This window comes from Durio zibethinus, chromosome 3 (genome assembly GCF_047325235.1).
Source record: "Durio zibethinus cultivar Kanyao isolate XHJ-2024 chromosome 3, ASM4732523v1, whole genome shotgun sequence".
Taxonomy (NCBI): Eukaryota; Viridiplantae; Streptophyta; class Magnoliopsida; order Malvales; family Malvaceae; genus Durio; species Durio zibethinus.
Window position 1 is genome coordinate 11,940,253 of NC_143164.1, and position 19,571 is coordinate 11,959,823.

Here is a 19,571-nt window from a genome sequence, read left to right on the forward strand (position 1 = left end):
CGCATGGGCCTCGACACACCAACTAAGTGGCAAAAAGAGCCAACATAGAGCACAAGCATCGTACATGTCAAACACATAGAATGCATAACATCGAACAAACAAGGGCCAAGAGCTCACGCCCATAAAACATTTCGCATCTAAGAGCACAATTGAACACTAGTGCACCAATAAAGCCATAAAGGTTTGGGTGGCACACTTAGGACATGAGGCATGATTGAGGTATGACTTGTAGCCCTTAAGTACATAAGACGGATGGGGGATGGCAAGACATCTAGTTTCCATCAATTTAGGTATACAGCATAGGATGTCGATTATGCGTAAAGGGTACGAAGACCACATAGGGGAAGATTAAAGAGGATGATGGGTCAATAGTTTGATGCATTGAGCATAGAGCCTACCAACATGCATAACCATAGCACCATTCATATGCCCATTGCATACAAAGTGGTATCATCCATGCACACCAGTCCACAAACCATCTAATCGATTACTTGATGAGAGAGTGGAGAAAATGATGTGCGAGGCCATGCCATAATAGCTTGGCACAAGAAGAACATAAGCAAGGGCTAGGAGACTACCTTTACCATCCAATAGGCAACAATGGCATGACACTACCAATGCTTGGTCTGGTTAAGATTGCAAACACAAACTCTACTATCACCACCCCATAGGACATCACCTAATTTGGGGACTTGCTTTCAGGGTCTTGGGTAGCATTGGCTGTAACCATGAGCTTGACCAAGCCAAGGCATTTTTATGGTCAATAAGAAGGAACCATAAACCTGCCAAATACTCGAGAGACTTGGCTAGATCAAGTTCATGACTATAGCTTTCGCTTGCACCACCCCAGGGAGCCATTACCCAATTTAGGGATATGGTTTGAGGTTTGAGGTAGCATCAGTTATAGCTATAGGCATGGGCTTGAGCTCAACAAAGCTGAGCCCTTTCTCCATATGCACTTCAATTGATTAAGGCCATGGGCGCTTGTGGGTCACCGGAGTAATCGATCACTAACAACATAGCTAAAAGGCATACATAACTTGAATTTTGTGCCAAGGATATTGTCATGGATGTACGTAATGACAAGCCCATCATGTACACCTACTCCCCCCGTGGGAGGGAGAGGGGAGCCAGACAACCACCCCTAAAAAACATAAGAGATTTTACAGATATGCTAGCAATAGACATTAAAGTGTCTGTAATGTGGATATTTTTTTCAAACAAGCATATCCCGTACCGAGGGTCTGCAGGTGTCAATGGTGGTCGAGGCATGTGCCCACACCAAGGCACAACATGTGGCGATGGTGTTCGAGGTAAGTGCCTATAGCAAGGGCCAGCATGTGATGATGTTGTTCAAGGCAACTGCCTATACCAAGGGCCATCTTTTACCAATGCTAATCAAAGCATGTGCTTGCACCAGGTCTAAATTATGCTGATGTTGATCAAGGTATGTGCTCATACTAAGGGCCAGCATGTACCTACACTAAGGGCCAACATATGCTGATGGTGGTCAAGGTAGGTAGCCATACCAAAAACTAGCTTGTGCTACTGGTGGTTGAGGTAGATGCCTATACCAAAGGCCAACTTGTACCGATGATAGTTGAGCCAAGTGCCTACATATACGCTTGCATATGTTGATATGGTTGAGGCCTTGGCCAAAGCTTGATTTTAGGCCATGATGCACATGTTGGGCTCAAGCATGTGCTAGTGCCACATTTTTTTACCTAAGGCACCATTGTTAGAGCATTGCTAGAGAACTTGACTGGCCACATTAGGGGTTACAATGATTGGAGAAGGAAGGCTGAATGTGTGCATAGATGATGTGCAATGGTGCTGGTTCTTAGCCTTTATATTAGCTCCCTATCCCCTAAGAAACCTCGACAACCCACACCCCCTTAAAGAGCATAAGGGCATTTACAAGTTCACAACCAGTGGCCATTCAAGTATCTAAAATGGGGATTTTTGTTTTCAAATAGGCACAAAATCTTCTACATTATAATTTTTAGCTAAATTTTTTTATGGATGGCAACAAAAATACAAGGATCACGTCTACCAAATTCGGGGCCAAAACTCTTAAAACAATTTCAAAAAATATCGAACCATGAAAATTTTCCAAAATTATGAAAAATAAAAAACAAGTCATCTTGCCATGAAACTTCATATGTAGGCTTAGAGGACCATTATGTGAATTTATAAGCCATAAAAATGGTATCGGCATGGTAGAAATATGAAAATGTGCCTAAATCAATCTACTACTCGGTTGGGGTGCACATGTTGCATGGCCCAAGCCTAGGATTCTTGAGCATGGTGCATGGCCCAGCATATGCTGAAAACGTTCAATGGAACTACCTACACCAAGGGCTAGCATGTGTCGATAGTGGTCGAAGCATGTGTCATGACTAACGGCCAACATGTATCGATGTTGGTTGAGGCATGTGCATTTGTCACAGTCCAAAAGCTAGTCTAAGCCTATGGGTTCTCTCCAAGTTGAAAAGTAGTTCTAGTTCTAGCAAGATAGAGTCTAACAGATAGGGGACTAGGCCTTGAGGCATACTGGAGGCCTAGATCATGGAGAACTAGCCTAGAATAGTTGTGTGGTAGAATTGAGCTAAGCCCAGGTATGGGTGCTAGTGAGCATTATATGAACTTAAAAGCCATAAAAATGGCATTGGCATGGCAAAAATATGAAGATGTATCTGAACCCACCTACTACCAGTCGTGGTATGCATGGTGCATGGCCTGAGCCTAGGATACCCATGTTTAGTGCGTGGCCCATAATGTGCTGATGGCATTCAAGGGAACTACCCACATAAAAGGCCAACATGTGCCAATGGTGGTCAAAGCATGTGCCAAGACTAAGGGCCAACATGTCCCGATGGTAATCAAGGCATGTACACATGTCATGATCCATAAACTGGTCCAAGCTAGGGGTTCTCTTTGAGTCAAAAAGTAGTTTCAATTCCAGTTCTAGCAAGATAGAGTCTAACAACCAAGGTGACTAGGCCTTGAGGTATACTAGAGGTCCAGGTCACGGTGAACTAGCCCAGAATAATGGTATGGGTAGTGATCATGACTTTAGTGGCTCAAGCACAGTGTTTAGGTTTAGCAAAACTAAGCCAGGCCAAAGTACAAGCGCTTGTGAGCGTTACATAAATTTATAGGCCATAAAAATGGCATTGACATGCCAGAAATATGAATATATACCTAAACCCACCCATTGCTTGGTCATGGTGCACATGGTGCATGGCCTAGTATGTGTCAATGGTGTTTAAGGGAATTGCTCATGCAAAGGGCCATCATGTGCTGATGGTGGTTGAAGCATGTGCCAAAACCAAGGGCTAACATATCTTGATGGCAATCGGGGCATGTGCTTATGTCACGATCCATAGAGGTTCTGTTCGAGTCGAGGAGCAATTTCAACTCTAGCAAGTCAGGGTCTAACAACTAAGAGGACCGGGCCTTGAGGCATATTCGAGGTCCAAGTCATGGAGAACTAGCCCAGAACAGTGGTACATGCAGTGATTATGACTCTAGAGGCGTAGGCACAATATTCCAGTTGAGTAAAATTAAGCCAGACCTAAGTGTGGGCATTGGTGAACAATTATATGAATTTACCAGCCATAAAAATGGCATTGGCAGGGTAAAAATATAAAGATGTTCCTAAACCCACCTACTACCCAATCATGATGCATATTGTATGTAGCCCAAGCTGAGGATACCTATGCTTGGTGCATGGCCCAATATGTGCCAATGGTGTTTAAGGGAATTGCCCACATAAAGGGCCAACATGTGCCGATGCTAGTCAAAGCATGTGTTGATGCTAATCGAAGCATGTGCCAAGACCAAGGGCCATCATCTCCTGATGGTGGTTGAGACACGTGCATGTGTCATAATCCGTAAGCTGGTCTAGGCTCAAAAGTTCTCTTCGAGTCGAAGAGCAATTTCAATTTTAGTGAGATAGGGTTCGACTACCAAAGAGACTAGGCCTTGAGGCTTACTGGAGGCCTAAGTCACAAAGAAGTAGCCCAAAACAGTGGTATAGGCAGTGATCAAGACTCTAAAGGCTTAGGTACAGTGTTCAGGTTCAACAAAATTGAGCCAAGCCCAGATGCGGGCACTAGTGAGCGCTTATATGAATTTACAAGCCATAAAATGGAATTGGCATGAAAAAAATATGAAGATGTGCCTAAACCCACCTATTGCCTGGTTGTGATGCACATGGTGCATGGGCCGAGCCTAGGATACCCGTACATGGTACACGGTAGGGGTGTAAATGATACATTAGTACTCGTAAGCTACTTGAGTTTGATTCAAATAAAACTTGAATTCAGCTAGATTATTATCAAGTCGAGCTCGAGCTCAAGTAGTTTGACTTATTGATCAAGCTTAGTTTGAGCATTTTTATACCTAGCTCGAGTAGCTCGTAAGCCTAACTAAGTATTTATATTTTAATATATTTTAATTTTTTTAATTGATAAAATATCTTGAACTTGAATTTGAGCTTGAGTACATATAATCAAGCTTTTGTCAAATATAAGAATCGAGCTTATTTTTCCATGTTAATCGAGCCTAATTAAGCGAGTTCGAGTAGCTCAATTTCTATTTCAAGTTGAGCTTGAGTTAAAAAAATAAAACTCAATCGAGTTTGAATCAAGTTTCGAGCCTCAAATTTGAAATCAAGCTCGAGCTCAAGCTTAATATGTATCAGCTCGAACTCGATTGATTACACCTATAATGCATGACCTAGCATGTGTCGATGGTGTTCAAAGGAACTACCTTTACAATGGTCTAGCATATGCTGATGGTGGTCAAAGCATGTGCCGAGGCCAACGGCTAACATGTACGGATGGTGGTTGAGGCATGTGTATGTGTTAAAGTTTGCAAGTTGGTCTAGACCCATGGGTTCTCTTCAAGTCCAGGAATAGTTCCAGTTCTAGTAGGGCAGGGTTTGATAGCTAAGGGAACCAAGTCTTTAGGCCTATTGAAGGCCTAGGTTATAGGGAACTAGCCTAAAACAGTGGTATGGGTAGTGATCAAGACTTTAAAGACTTAGGCATGGGATTTAGGTTAGGCCAAATTAGGCCAAGCTAGGTGTAGGCACGGTGTGCAATGCATAGGTACACATTTAGACCCAAGTGTGGGCACTAAAGATTGAGGTAGGGAGCATAGTCAAGCCAAAGTATGGGCATGCCTAAACACAGTCCTGGGAAGATTAGATTTATGGGCTTCTAGAAGGTATAGTATTGCAGCACAATCTTTGACAAGTTGGAATTATGCTGAGCACTTGAATTTCGTAGGCTGACAAAGGCAGACGGAGTGAATTCCTTGTCAAAGGCCAAATGGAGTTTGACTTAAGACCAAAGCCCATGACAAATGCATCGAGCGTCATTTGGTGCAATGGTGATCGAGAGGCTGACAAGTGCCTTAGGTGGAAGGGTCACGATACACATACTGCACCCAATGCCAGTGTCATGGCCCATGCAAGCACAATCGAGACCAAGGTTAACATTTCTAGAAGGGCCTCAGATGGACCAAGCCCTGGTGAAGACAAACCAAGCCCTAGTGTGGGCGCACCAGTCCATAACAGACCTAAGAGAGCACCAAGCCCAAATAAACCCAATAGATAAAACTTTGTAGAAGGATCTGAAGACTCACAAGGATGGTATAGTTCCCAATAAAATTTGAACTCTTGATGTATATCTCATGTAATCTCTTTATAATCTTAGACTTTGTAATAGCCATTGGATTAAGTCAATCCTGGCCATTGATTCATGGGGATTTTAACTATAAATAGAGGGCCTCTTTACCCTCATTTGATGTATAGAAACACTTGAATGAATACAAGTTATAGCATTTTCAAGCATCTCTTGTTTTCTAGCCTTTTCTAGATTTAAAGTGCCTTTTAGTGTTCTTTTGAGTGCTCACTTTTCGAGAGTTTTTTCAGGCTGACTTAGGCATACAAGGAAGGAGTCTAGCCTAAGGCTGTATAGAGTCTTGGCATAAGTTTTAGGCCCATGACAGTTGGTATCAAAGCAAGTTTTGTTTCAAGGTTGTGTTCAGTTCATGCTCAAGGTGTTCAAGGAAATGGCATCTCAAAGTGATGTTGGTAGCCAATAGCTAGAGGTCTACAAGCTAGCCCATGGTAGGAGAAAGAAGGCTACCTTGAGGGACATGATGTCAACCCTAGATGGCCACTTAGCCAAGGCGGAGGTAACAGTGTTAAAACTTAGGGAAAGGTTTGAGGAGACTGAAGAGGAGATCAAGAAAAAATTCCATAGTGCCTTTAACGATACCATTGACATGTTCATCAAGAGGAATAAAGCCTTGAAGGCCTTGGTTGAGGTGATGCACAAGGAAATGAATGAGCTCAAAGGGGAGCTCACGGCATGCAAGGTAGCCATTAGGAATGTTGTATTATTGTGACAACTAAGGCTTGAGTGGAAGATCCTAGGCTAAAAGAATACAATAGAGCTTAGTCCACAAAAGATGTTGATAACTTTTTATAGGGAATGGAAAGCACTTCTGAGCCATGGGCATCAATGAGGATGCCACTAAGGTAAGCACCACCTCAATCTATTTGGTTTACATTGCCCCATTGTGGTAGAGACACAAGTGTAATGATGCAAGCTGCAATGATACTATTGCTTGAACTTGAAAGGAGTTCAAGATAGAGTTTAAGCAACAGTTCTACCCTGAGTATGCTAATGATGAGGTAAAGATGATAATTCATAGACTTAGTGAAAGAGGTAGGCTAAGGTTTATGTTTGTGAGATTTCAAAAATAATGCTCTAGATTTCAAACCTTGGATGGGATGAAGGTCTTTTTTATTTCATGAATGGACTCAAACTATGGGCTAAGAATGAGTTGCAGTGAATGGATGTCAAAGATCTAGCCTAAGCCATGACAACTACTAAATCATTAGTGGAAATCTGGCTACAAAAGAAGTCTAAGTCATTCAAGCCAAAAAGGAATGGCAGAGACCAATAGTCTAAGGAGGGAGATAAAGATCGATAGTCTTAGGATGGGGACAAAGGTTGATAAACTAAGAATGGTCAAGGCAAGCCACCATCTAGGAAGTGGAAAGTAGTGAAACATCAAGGATCGTGAGCTACTAGCTTGTTTCATTTGTGAAGGTCCACACAAGTCAAAAGACTACCCCAAGAAAACCAAGCTATTTGCCATCAATAAGGATAATGGTAAGGGGTCAAAAAAGGAAACCATGAAGCTTGGCTCAATTGTGCTGAATTCAGTCCCAGCTAAAGGGTGCCACAAGTAGAAAGGACTGATGTTTGTAGATATGATGATTGCTAGCAATAAATTGAATGCACTTATAGACACAAAAGCATCTCATTTGTTCATATCTAGAGATGTAGTCCCAAAGCTGAACATGATGGTGTATAAAAAGGCTAGTATGATCACAGTGAACTCTAAAAAGGTCCAAACAATTGGCATAGCACATGGAGTAAAGATACAACTTGGTGAATGGAAAGGCAAAGAATTAGTTGAGTTAATTCCTTTAGATGAATATGATTTTATTGTTGGTTTAGAATTGGTTGACCATATTAGTGCACTTATGGTGTCTTTGGCCAATTGTATTTGCATACTGGACCGTCGATACCCATGCTTTGTGCTAGTGAAACGAGAATCAGGGCTAGGGACCAAGATGTTGTCTACTTTACAGCTAGCCAAGGGAGTGAGCAATAATGAAGACACTTTTCTTACAGCCTTAAAGATGGAGAAGTCCAGGCAGAATAGCATTGACACCCCCTTAGAAGCACTAAAAGTGCTAGAGTCATTCGGAGACATGATGCCTACTAAATTGCCTAAAAGGCTACCTCTAAAGAGAGAGGTGGATCACAAAATTGAACTGATGCCAAATGTTATCCCACTAGCCAGAGCCCTATATCGAATATCACCCTTAGAGTTGGAAAAGTTGCAAACATAGCTCAAGGAGCTTATTGATGCAGGCTACATCAAACATCAAAAGCCCCATTTGGTGCCTAGTGTGGTTCTAGCAAAAGCATGATGGGTCTTTGCGACTATATAAAGATTATAGAGCACTGAATAAGTTGATAGTGAAGAGCAAGTACCCAATCCCACTCATGGTAGATTTGTTTGACTAGAATGGTGATGCTAAGTGGTTCACCAAGCAAGACTTGTGGTTAAGGTACTACCAAGTCAGAATTACTGAAGGGGATGAGCCTAAGATAGCTTGTGTTACTCGCTATGGATCTTATGAGTTCTTGTTGATGCCTTTTAGCTTCATAAATGTGTCGACAACATTTTGCACCTTAATGAACAAGGTACTATAGCCATTCCTAGACTATTTTGTTGTGGTTTATCTTAACAATATCATGATTTACAACAAATCATTAGAGAAGCATGTGGAGCACATTAAGCCAGTGTTCCAAGTGTTGTTGGAAAATGAGTTATTCATGAGAAAGGTGAAATGTTCCTTTTCTCAGAGATAGGTGCCATTCTTAGGCCACATTGTTAAAGGTGGTAAGATCCAGATGGATGGAAGCATAGTCTAGGCCATACTAGATTGGGAGCCACCAACCAAGGTCATAAAACTGAGATCATTCCTTGGATTGGTGAACTACTATAGGCACTTCATCAAAGGCCATTCTACCATCACCACACCATTGACAACCATGTTCAAGAAGGGGAGAGTGTGGGATTAGAGTCATGAGTGCCAATAAGCCTTTGATTGACTAAAGCGTATAGTGATTGAAGAGCCTATTCTTGCTTTGTCAGATCACACTAAGCCATATAAGGTGTGTATGAACACAACAAACTTTGCCTTTGGAAGGGTGTTGATGTAGAAGAACCATCCAGCTGCCTTTAAAATCTATAAGCTTAACGAAACCATGCACAGGTTCTGCCCCTTTCTAGGCCTACATCTTGATTGGTTCTGCCCATACCTGGATCGATTTTGTTTATGCCTGGATCAGTTTTGTTCATGCTTAGGCTTACTCTCGTGCCTGTGCCTAGGTCTGTTTAAAATTTGTTGAACTAAATCCCATGGCTTAAGCTCCTTAAACTCATTTTAGTGCCCATGCATCTATTCTAGTTCATGGTCCTACCCCTAGAACTACCATTGTCCTTTGGGCCCAATCTCCTTTGTATTATGACTTGGCCCTAATTGCTTTAAAACCATTCCTATCTCAACGAGAACCCCTGGTTCTAGTCTTTCTTACGGGCTATGAAATTTTTCTCCACTCATTCTAGCAATGCCCTCATTGCTGGGGGATGCTACACCTAAACTGTATGCCTCTATGCATGTTAACTTTAACATCTACCCCTCGAACTAGATTTCCTATATGTTAGTCCCATACCTTAACAAGTACTCTACTAGTTATTCTCTTGAGTATCATCAACCCATGATGCACTGGTCCCTTTTGCCTACATGCCCAATGCTCCCTTCATTTCCTCTAAGTTGCTCATTGCACACTTTTTTGGAGGGATTTGGCTACACCTCAAGAGTCATGCTGTGGCATTCCATTGACCCTTTGCCCTTATCTCCTACAAAGGTTTTGCCCTCTCGACAAAATCAAAAAGCACCAAGCCACAATGCCTTAGGCTCTTCCTAATGCTTATCATTGCTGCTACTCTTATCGATGGATAGCTCTTCTGCCTAGTTGATGATTGAAAGCCTTCACACCTTGAGCACTCTTTGACCTTGTGCTGACCTCCACACAAAAATCAATCAAGGGTTTCTTCTTTGTGCCCTTGCTAGTGGCACTGTCGACCTTGCGAAATCTGGGTTTTCACAGCCCCTTCTTCTCCTAAAGAATAAACTGGTGTCTCCTTTACCTTGGTCATTTCCCCTAGGCTTTGGAGACTTGATGCACTTGACTTGAGCCTTCGATTCTGTAGCAACATTGGCCTCACTTGACTTTTGCACACCATTCTATTGTAGCACGGTCTTTACTCCTGACTTTTGGCCATCTAAAAAATACTTAGGCACCCTTACTCTAGGTCATAAGCCCACACAACCAACTATAGTAGCTCAAAATGTAGCGTGATCAATCTCAAGCCTCACCAGTTCCTCTCACAAGGTTGAAACCATGTCCTTCAATGATTCATTTTGCTGTATGAGCACCTGTAATGCCTCACTCAAGGATCCTTCCATGTCTTTAAACTTGTCCTTCAAATTAGCAATAGTCACCTCATACTTTTATAGTCGGATGTCTAGGGATATCACCATGTCTCTCAATCCAGCCTTTCTTTCTTTGTCTGTAGGTGGGCACTCATCAAGGCCCTCGGTTTGGCCTTCAGTCTGGTTATCCCTAGCCTGGCCATATCCCCAAAGCATATTATTAGTCATTAATGCATAAAATTAAAAAGATTATCTCAACCTTTGGCACACTTTATTGATCCAGTCCTAGTCTCTATTAACTAGGATACCTATCTGTCGACATAGCACACCAGCACACACACATACAATCAGGCACCAATCTATACACTGGCTTAGCATGCCCTGCATTCTCTATCAGGCATCAGTCTACATACCTGCATAACATACCCAACACTCCTACAGCACCATAGTAGCAATTGGTCGAACACCTAGCCTACACTCTTGCAAACTTGCACCTTGTGCACCAGAAGGTGCATCACTAGCACACAAGCATAAAAGAAACCTAGGATGCTCACACCATATAATCGAATGCCTACACCAACACATCCAAAACCTTAAGCAAGGCTAACTCTAGTTCCAACAGCACCTAGCACTGATCACCTTCTCTGGACCAACTTTTGTCAACTTTAAACCAGAATCAAACCTACTCTAATATCACTTATCATAGGTTGAGACTCAAGCTCTGACTCATGCAATTTCAAGACTCGATAGTGGACTCATCTAGCATTGCAAATTAGCCTTTAACCAGACTGATGCATGGACACTTGATACTCCAAGGCTAGCCACCCTAAGCTATTGCTAGACAAGGCTACATGTAAACTATTTAATGCAAACCTAAAGAGAACAATAGAGATAAGCAAGAGTAAACTTGCATTAATCAAGTTGTGGTGTGTACAATGAGGGTATGGACACTTCCTATTTATAGCTAAGGCCCCCTTAAATCAAAGGCTAACTTTATTCCTATCTTAAGGCTCACAAAGAGTCTAATATATAGAGGAGATTATAGTAGGATTACATTTGAGAGTTCTAATTTTACATGGACTCTATCAAGAAAGGAGTTTGAACTAGCTTGGACTCTTTCTTTAGTAGTGCTTGGATCAATTTTGCCTATGCCTGGATCTGTTTGAAAGTTGTCGAACTAGATCTCTAGCTTAAGTTCATTAAGCTTTTTTTAACACCCACACATTCATTTTGGATCATGGTCCTACCCCCAAGACTGCCATTTTGCCTCTGAGCTTGGTTTCCCTTACATTTTGACTTGGTCTTAGTTACCATAGAATCATTCCTAATCTTGACAAAAACCCTTGGGCTTGGTCTTTCCCATAAACCGTGACATCTGCCGCAAGTGCTGGCATTTGGTAATGGTGTCCAAGGTAACATCTTGCACCAAGGGGCTAGTATCTGCTAATGGTGTACAAGGCAACAATGAGCTAGCATCTACAAATGGTGTTGGATGTGACTGCTTGCACCAACCAAGGGCCAGATGCTATCGATGACTTTTGAGGCAACAACCCATATTAGGGGTAAATGTGTGCTGATAGGGTTCGAGACAAGTGCCCGTACCAAAGGCAAGCCCATCCCAGTAACAATTACCAAGGGCATTTGGTTGTTGTTTAGTTAGACAGTCAAAGAAAGGATGTTATCACCTAGCCAAATCGGTTGCAGTGGAGAACAACATTCATCCCTAACCCTAAGGGTGTATGATGTAAAAATATGAAGTGAGAGAACTTTAGCGGGTGTGGCAAGAGAGGGACAAATTAAAGAGACAAAGGGCTGAATCTCAATGGATCATAGTAGTAAGACCACTTTCCCACTTATAATACGTCGTCATGTATTTAAGTCATCTGCAAAGGATTCTACTTGTTGCTTAGTGGGAATTGAGCTCCAAGCAAGCCTATACGGCTTGTTAGCCATGGGGGCTGCACTGACGACATGTGTTTTTGGGGGCCATGAGCCCCTATGTGAGTCAACAATTGGGTGATGGACACGTGCATCACTTCCAGCTTGGATTCTAACTTAGAGGCATTTAGTAACAATCTACCACATAGTAGCTTCAAGCCATTGGCTTTTCAACCAAGTGCAATGACCAATTATGCTAATCGATGATTCTTTTCATACTAGGTTGAATTACTATTGCAATGCTGCCATCAGTAGGGTAAAACTAACATGTCTCATGATGATCTAAACCTAGCTCATATTCCCTATTAGTGGGTGAACAATCTAACAGTTGGTGAGTGGGTGAACAGTCGATAAACCACACTTTCATGGTTTATATTCGTATTGGAAATCAAAATTGAATGAGCTTTTACCCTTTTTTTCCATACGAATTTTTTGTTCTCATTGAGCTCATCTTAGGACACATGCATTATCTTTTAACAGAAGTGCCACCTTAGCCAAAACCCCCACCTAATAATGTCTTTCACCCAGATTGACTGATCGAGGTTGACCTTGGGTCTAAAAAAAAGAGGTTGTGCTTTGCCTTTGATTCCTAGAATAAGTAAGATATCGTTAAAAGTAGTAATATTTCAATTTCACCTAAAGGCTCCCATCTATCTTACACCTCTCAAGTCATGTCACAAAGTCAGACTAGAGTTAAGCTTAATTGGGTCTTCTTTCCCTACTGATTCTACCAAGCTTGTTCCTTTGGCTGTGGTTTCACTAGATAGTAAATAGGGATAGCGGGAATCTAATTAACCCATTCATGCTCATCACTAACTAGTTGATAAGGCATTTAGCTATCTTAAGAGAGTCACAGTTACTTTTACCATTTACCCATGCTTGGTTGAATTTCTTCACTTTGACATTTAGAGCACTCGACAATAATCACATTGCTGACCATCCATAGGGACCATCATAATGCTTTGTTTAATTAAATAGTCAGATTCTGCTTGTTCATACTAGTTTTGAGTCAATTGTTCATCACTCAGAGAAGGCCTTCGATGGAACCATTCCTAGTTCATCTCCTGACTGACAGATGGTAACCCACTCTCATCGCGGGAGCAATTTGAATAATGCACTGGTAGCCAATGCATTTGGGACTGAGACCCTTTTGTCCAGCCCTTAGAGGCAATTCTTTTCCTAAGGTTACGAATATATCTTGCCAACTTCCCTTCCCTACATTGTTTTGTTGACCAGAGGCTATTCACCTTGGAGACTTGATGTGGTTATGAGTATGATTGAGCATGGACGCTACTTGGTCCTCTAAATTTTTAAAGGCCATTAAGGGTGCACTGGACTCAACATGATGTGCAATGTTCTTTCAGTCACTAGACCCTACCTCCAACTAAGCCATTTCTAGGGTAGGTAGGTTATTTAATAGAAAAGATAACTGTTCTTGAGGCCTTTGCCGATGTCTCTAGACTCCTTTACATTGTCGTTAGCTCTTGCATCCTAGTTCATGAATTTTAACCTGATTCTTTTTTTATGCTTGTGCATCACCAGAGATGAGGCATGCCAAGAGATTTACCACCGAAGGTTATGTTGCTATTGTTGTTGGGGACTCACTTTTGGGACAACCTTGATCGAGGAGATCATAAGAGGCCATCTTTTGCCCCCTCACCTAGAGCCCAATAAGCATGCCCTTAGCCTAATGGTTTTAGGGGGACGATGCATGAGACCTAGGCAAGCATGCCTTTGGCCTAATGGTTTTGGGGCATAACATGGGTTCAAAGACTCAATGGTTCATGAGATTTTGCAATTCATATGAAGTTTCACTTTTTGCTATGTTCTTTATCAATGCGAAAGCTAAGATATCCATTGTCAATAGTTGTTTTGGTTTTTCAAGACAAAAGGAGTCATGGTACTACCGTGTTTGCACCACAAATGGGATGGCGATGGCACATGCACTCATTTTCATTTTGATTCCTTAGTACGATATGTGCCGAAGGTTCGTTATGCAGTAGCGAGCAACAATACCGATTGTTTTGCCTACCTAGAAAGTGGGACAAAGTGACAATAGTGCCCGTCCGAGGTTGAAAGGGGCTCAAGGTACGGAGGCACCCTCGTCCCTTAGGTGTTTCGTTAACACATTTGTAGGTCATTCGTTGAGCAGGTTTTGACAATGATTCTTCTATATGTTCACCTATAAAAACCTTGTTATGACTTCTCTTTCCTTTAAATGATAAGGTTCAGTGGACTTCTCACAACATCATTGACCATTAACCATCCACATTGTCATAATCCTAACACTTAACTAGATCATTCAATTGATAAGAGTGATGGGCGATGTGTATAAAAGGTAGGGATGTAGTCAACATGAGCTTATGACTCACGCTTACTAGGAATTCCTCTTGAAGACTAACAATTGCAATGATCTATCCTCATCACAATAAAATTTCAAAGATTACCTAGGCCTGTTGGCCAAGGCTATAGACTTATTGAATAATCAATGTAGCGCACTATAGTGTGGAACATCAAAGGGTATAACAGACTTGTTATTGCCTTAAACTTCCTTTACCTAAGCAGCCATAGTCCCTCTAAGAAGCTAGACACAAAGGATCACCTCTACGTAGCTAGTTTGTAGGCTAAGGTCTTGTTCATTAATGGGATTAACCAGACAAATCACTTCACCAACTAAGAACAACCATGCACCACCACCCATAGAATCAAGAAAGAGCTATCAATCTGTCAATCCTTATTATATTGAGACTTGGAAAGTTTTCCTGTGTTGAGTCAAATTAAGCCATAAGCTCTACTCCTAGTGGTGCCCTTTAATCAATTCCTTTAAGTTTCAGCCTTACAACTATGCTTCCCTTAGAACCCAAAGATTTTGGTTTCTTATAAAATGCTAGCAGAGTCCTAAAAGTAACATTTGTCGATCCTTGATTGGCATCATTTATGGTTAAGACTAAAATGGTATTTGATTATCTTCAAGCTGCCACCTTTCATTCTTGATTAATGAAAACATTCTTGGCAAGTGCTTTTGCAATTGTTCATCTTTCATAAATCTAAGAATTTCACCTCTGACTATGAAATATGAATGTCATCGATGGTTTCTTTTAATCATTACTTCGATCACGAAGGCCAACATAATAGGATCGAAATCATATGATGTTATTTGATGCTAATGTATACTAGCATAGGCCTACTTTGCGCATTGTAATTTCTTCAAAGAAATAGTGTCAGAGGAACAACCTAACCAGTTAAGGCCAAGAGTGCATCACTAGCAGTATGGATGAGTAGATTGGTGCTCATCGTGAGGCAGAATAGCTAACCCAACCCTAGTTCCAACTATGAGCTTTTAATTTCAATAACTTAAATATATGCTATTAGAGCTAGAATTACTATGGTTGCTGACACCAAACTTGCCCTCCAATGGATCCTCGTTAAGTGATTTAGATTATACTCATTCTAATTACTAGACTCATAGAGCCTGGTATTGTTATTTATTATCACTATCTCCCTGTGTCGGGATTGGTATGCGCCTACTACATTCCTTGGAAGTGGTAGCCATTTCTCAGGCTCCCTTTTTGGAATCGAACCCTAATTCTCCATCACCCATCACCACCATAGTAGGCCACTATCCTACTTTGAAAGTTGATAGGGCAAAATTTGAATGATGCATCATCGGCTTAAAGCCCATGCAATTCATTGAGTTATCATTAATCATAGAGCAAAAGGGAAAGTCGGCATCGACCTACTATCTAACAAATGCATCCCTTCTAGATGTTGGGGTTTGTTAGATGTATTAGCTCTAGAATTACTATGGTTATCTAAGTAGTAAATACCATCAAACAAACTATAACTAATTTAATAAGCCATTCATAGTTTCACAGTTTGAATAGTTCATACTTACACATGCATGGCTACTGGTAGGATCAACCAAGTAGCATTCCTTTAGGACATTGGCACCACATGGGCCTTAATGCACCAATTGAGCGGAGAAGAAAGCCAACACAAAGCATAAGTGTCATGTCTGTAGAGCATGTAAAATGCCTAGCATTGGATGAACAAAGGTTGAGAGCCCACACCTACAAAATGTTTCATATTTGAGAGCACGATTGAACACCAGTGCACCAATGTGGCCATGAAGGTTCAAGTGGCACACTTAGGACACAAGGCACAATTAAGGTTCGACCTGTAGGCTCTACAAACATAAGATGGATGAGGGGTGGTAAGACATTTGTTTCTATTGATTTAGGTATGTAGTACAAGATCCCAATTGCACTCCCAAGGTATGATGACCACATAGAGGGGAGATTGAAGAGGATGACAGATTGATAGTTTAATATATAGAGCATGGAGCCTGCCAACATGTATAACCATAACACCACTCATATGCCCATCACATACAAGTGGTAGCATCCATGTAGATCTGTCCATAATCCACCTAATCAATTACTCGATGAGCAAGCGAAAAAAATGATGTATAAGGCCACACCATCCCTGTTTGACCTAGAAAAGACACAACCAAAGGCCATAAGATTGCTTCTACCATCCAACAGGCAACAACAATGCCACACCACCAATGCTTGGTATGGTTGGGACTGCACCTGCAAACTCTGTTGTCACCACCCTAGGGGAACACTACTAGATTCAAGGACTTGTTCTTGAGGTCTTAGGCAGCATCGACTGCATGCATGGACTTAGCTAGGCCAAAGCATTTTTGTGGTCGATGAGAAAAGACCATGAGAATGCCGAATACTTGAAAGACTTGGCCAGACCAAGCTTATAACCATTGTTTCTGCTTGCACCACCTTAAGAAGCCATTGTCTGATTTCAAGACTAGGTTTGGGGTTTGGGGCAACATTAACCGTAGGCACAAGCTTGAACTCAACAAAGCCAGACCCTTTTTTGTATGCACACCAACTAGTTAGGCCATAAGCATTTATGGGTCACTAAAGCAACCAATCATAGTACAACACAACCAAAAGGCATGCACGATACCTACTATCCAAAAGGCTCTAGGGACATTGCTATGAATGTATGCACTAATAGGCCTATCGCATATACCTACTATCCTTATAAGGGGAGAAAGGGGCCTGGACAACCACCCTCTAAAGAGCATAAAAGATTTTACAGATATGCTAGTAGTAGACATTAAAGTGTTTGTAATAGGGATATTTTTTTAAAAGAAGCATATCCTACACCAAGGGTCCATAAGTGCCAATGGTGGTCAAGGCATGTGTATGCATCAAGGCCCAGCATGTATCGATGGTGTTCGAGGCAAGTGCCTGCAACAAGGGCTAGTATGTACCAATGATGTTTAAGGCAACTACCTATACTAAGGGACATCTTCTATTAATGTTGATCAAGGCATGTGCTGACACTAGGTTCAGATTAGGTTGATGCTAATTAAGGTAAGTGCTTGTACCAAAGGCCAGCATGTGCCAATGGTGGTCAAGGTGGGTGGTTGTACTAAATGCCAGCTTATACTGGTAGTGGTTGAGGTCGATGCTCGTACCAAAGGCCAGTTTGTGCTGATGGTTGTCAAGGCAAGTGCTTGTACCAAAGGCCAGCTTATGTTGATGATCCTTGAGGCATATGCCTGCACCATACACTTGTATGTTCTGATGATGGTCGAAGCCTTGGCCAAAGTTTAATTCTAGGTTATAGTACACATGCTAGGCTCAGGCATGTGTTGGTGCCATATTGTTTTGCCTAGGGCACCATCACTAAAGCATCACTAAAGAACCTGACTGGTGGCATTGGGGGTTTCAACGATTGGGAAAAAAGGGCTCAAGGGGTATGTCCACATGATGTGCGATGGGTGCTGGTCCTTGGCCCTTACATTGGCCCCTTATCCACCAAAGAACCTCATCAATTCACACCCTTTTAAATAACATAAAAGCTTTTATAGGTTCATAGCCAGTTGCCATTTAAGTGTCTAAAATAGGGACTTTTTTTCAAATAACCACAAAATCTTCTACACTTCAATTTTTTAGCTAAATGTTTTTATAGAAACCAATAAAAATACAAGGATACATATACCAAATTTGGGGCCAAAATTTCTAAAAAAATTTAAAAAAATCCTAAATTGTAAAAAATATTAAAAATCATGAAAATAGAAAATGAGTCATCTTACCATGAAATTTTACATGAAGGCTTAAGGGATTGTTATATGAATTTACAAGCCATAAAAAATGGCATTAGCACAGTAGAAATATGATGACGTGCTTGAACCCACTAATATCCCTTGTCATTATACGCATAGTGCATGGCTCGAGCCTAGGATACCCATACGTGGTGTGCGACCCAGTATGTATGGATGGTGTTAGAGGGAATTTCCCTCACCAAGGGCCAACATGTGCCAATGGTGGTCAAAACATGTGTTGAGGCCAAGGGCCAACATATCCCAATAGTGGTCAAGGCATGGGCATGTGTCATAATCCACAAGCTGGTCTAAGCCTAAGGGTTCTCTCCAAGTTGAGGAGTAGTTCCAATTCTAGTAAGATAGAGTCGAGGCATGTGGATATGTCCCTATTTGCAAGTTAGTCCAAGCCTAGGGGTTCTTTTAGAGTCAATGAACAGTTCTAGTTTTAGCAAGATAGAGTCTAACAGCTAGGGGGACTAGGCCTTGAGGCTTACTAAAGGTTCAGGTCATGAGAAACTAGCTTAGAATAGTGGTATGATAGTGATCAAGACTCCAAAGGCTCAAGCCCAATGTTAATGTTTGGTAAAAATTAGCTAGGCATAAGTGCGGGAGTTGGTGAGCGTTATATGAATTTTCAAGCCATAAAAATGGCATTCACATCGTAAAAATAAAAGGATGTACCTAAACCCATCTACTATTCAATCATGGTACATATGATGCATGGCTCAAGCTTAGGATACCTGTGCTTGGTTTGTAGCCCAGCATGTGCTAATGGTGTTCGAGGGAACTACCCACATAAAAGGCCAACATATGTCGATGGTAGTCCAAGTGTCACGGGTCGAGACTTAAGCTCCGAACCCGCGTGACTTTGAAACTCGAGCATGCACTCATCCGACGTCCCAGATCAGCCTTCCTACCACGGTTCACACCCTTGTGAGGTATTGTCCACTCTGCCCCCCTAGCCTCACGATTTTGTCCTACAAAAGGCACCTCACAAGGAAGAGGTGGTGTAAACCCTTTTATACCCTAGTGACCCTCCTATTATGTTCGATGTGGGATTCAAGACTCTTCCTTAGGTCCGTGACATTTTCCCCCACCCAACCTCGTGATGCCCTAATCATGGAGGCTGACCACCCTGCCTACCTCCCTTGAGGTGCTTGGCGTGGATTGAACAATTTAGGGCTGGCTTTGATACCACTTGTTATGGGTCGAGACTTAAGCTTTGAACTCGCGCTATTGTGGGACCCGGGCATGCACTCATTCGGCATCCTAGATCAGCCTTCCTACCACGGTTCATACCCTTGTGAGGTATTATTCGCTCTGGCCCCCCCTGGCCTCACGATTTTATTGTATAAAAGGTGCCTCACAAGGAAGAGGTGGTGTAAACTTTTTTATACC

At 41.8% G+C, this 19,571-nt stretch overlaps 3 pseudogenes; all 3 read right to left on the reverse strand.

Moving 5' to 3' along the window:
* Nucleotides 1-11,895: 11,895 nt before the first annotated feature.
* Nucleotides 11,896-13,269, reverse strand: LOC149519625 (25S ribosomal RNA; annotated as a pseudogene).
* Nucleotides 13,270-13,752: 483 nt separating this feature from the next.
* LOC149519626 (5.8S ribosomal RNA) lies at nucleotides 13,753-13,909 on the reverse strand (annotated as a pseudogene).
* A 290-nt stretch (nucleotides 13,910-14,199) lies between these two features.
* LOC149519627 (18S ribosomal RNA) lies at nucleotides 14,200-15,968 on the reverse strand (annotated as a pseudogene).
* Between the last annotated feature and the right edge of the window lie 3,603 nt (nucleotides 15,969-19,571).